A 2,138-nucleotide genomic window follows, 5' to 3' on the forward strand; every position below is an offset into this window, starting at 1 on the left:
ACTGAATGATGCAAAAGATCAAGGATGCTAAGCTAACAAGAATTTTGGTTTTAGTAATGCAGCTTTTTCATTTCTTCTTCATGCAGTATTCAAATTTTGTTCTTATTCACTGTAACCCAAAATCAACTTTATCAGTGCAAATAATTTACGATTTGCACAGGCATCAGATCAGAAAGACACCAGCTTCGGGTCGTTTAAAGAGAAAATATTTAACTGTCTATTTCAGCAGCAAATATCAACAGGAAATTGTATCACAGTATCAAGCTCACAATTAAGAATCTCATAATATAAATTACTCCTGGTTATTCACATGTAATAGTTTTGCATTACTCATAAAATAATACTCAATAAAGCTCAAAATATTGCAGCATTTTTTCAGGTTAATTGAGTAACACACATGACAAATCTGAGCTTGTTTACCATTTCGTAAGACTCCTGAGACACTGGGGCCTATCCGGAAGTCTGCAAACCACATTGTTCAAGTACTGAAACGGGAACTTCCTTTGTGCTGCATTTTGAATCAATGAAATAGATCATAAAATATTACGGTCCAATGTTACATTGTCAGATTGGGCAATTAGTGGTAGAAGGAACAGTGATTTGACTTGGAAAAGTACATGAGCAGTAAAAACTCTCAAGAGCTATTTTTGGACACAGACATGAGAAATACCTGCAAGTTTCTTTTCCTGATCTCTGCAAGTGTGCACCATGAGAAATGACACCTTCTGCCTTCACTTTGCACACACAACACAGCACAGCCTTGTGCCTCAGATTGGCACAATGCTTCTCGTGCTCAGCAGTGCAGCACGGCCTTGTTTAACTCCACTTGTTTGCCAGGTTGCATCAGCATCCTCAGTCCATGACCATGTGGTACAGTGTTAAGACCACATTTTTAAAAATTTTACTCAATTAGTCACAGCAATTACTTAATTACTTTTTTTCCCCCTTTCTGGAGTATTTTTTTTTTTCCAATTTATATGGCAATCTGTTCTAAAGACTCATTAGCCCCAGAACTTAATTAAGACAGCCTGAAACAAAGCCTGAGCTATATCTGATGTCTTTAAAAACTAACAGTTCCTGTGTTTTAAAGAACAATTCTCCTCGAGACACTTTCATTTGAGAACTTAGCAACTTGCGGTGTAGACAGGAAACACACAACTCCTAGTTACTGCTCAGAAATGGCTTATTTAGTTAAGCCTTTCCTTTTTCCATGCTCTCCCCCTGGCTCCAGCAGTATTCCCTCACAGAAATTCACTATTGATACAAGAGGAATGCTGTATTAATAGTGAGGTACAGAGGTGAGTAAACACAATTTACACAAATTACTACAGAAATTTAAAATGCAATCAAAAGCTACATACCGTTTTGTATAAAACCAACAATTCATATAACATAACCTGATTTTTATCAAAGGTAAAGATAATAAAATAGTAATAGAATAATGAAAAAAATAAGATAATGATAAAAAACTCAGAAGTAGTAGTAAGCACACCTACACTGCTGAAGTTTCACCAGAAGCATCTGAATTACATCTCTCATGCTGTCTAGTGCTATAGTTTACAACAGTTAATGAGACTTGGAACCCATACTGTTGCCAAACTCCTTTCTTCCCTTGGTACTTACCAAGTTTCTGGAAGTAAAACATCCTTCCTTGCTCTCCATCTGCTACCTGCTAAATTGGAATACAGGTGCATAAGGAAGGCACTGAGTTGCCAAAAGAAAAGTTCTAGAAGCACATATCTATACATTTCAACCTTATGCTAAGGGACCCAAAATTAAACATCTAATTAAAGTCCTTTTCTTCTATGCTGAAGGATTTAATGGAGTTAAAACCTTTCCAGTTGTTCATTAATTCCCTTTCCCACAATTTCCAACTATTCTTGATGATCTCTAGAAATTTACCCTTAGTGCTTTTGGGTCTCTGCTAGCATGCAACCAATTTGTGAAGTTATGAATACCAAATTAGAGGAACCAAATAACAAAGTAGGCAACGTAAGTAATGCTCATGAATGAGAAAAACATGTACATAGCAAAGCAGTAACTATCCCACTAGATGTTGACACAAGCGAATGCAACAATACCCAAGTTTTGTGAATATTCATTAGAGAATGGCAAAGCACAAATGAAGGACTTGGAAA

The sequence above is a fragment of the Corvus hawaiiensis genome, chromosome 9 (genome assembly GCF_020740725.1).
Source record: "Corvus hawaiiensis isolate bCorHaw1 chromosome 9, bCorHaw1.pri.cur, whole genome shotgun sequence".
Classification (NCBI taxonomy): domain Eukaryota; kingdom Metazoa; phylum Chordata; class Aves; order Passeriformes; family Corvidae; genus Corvus; species Corvus hawaiiensis.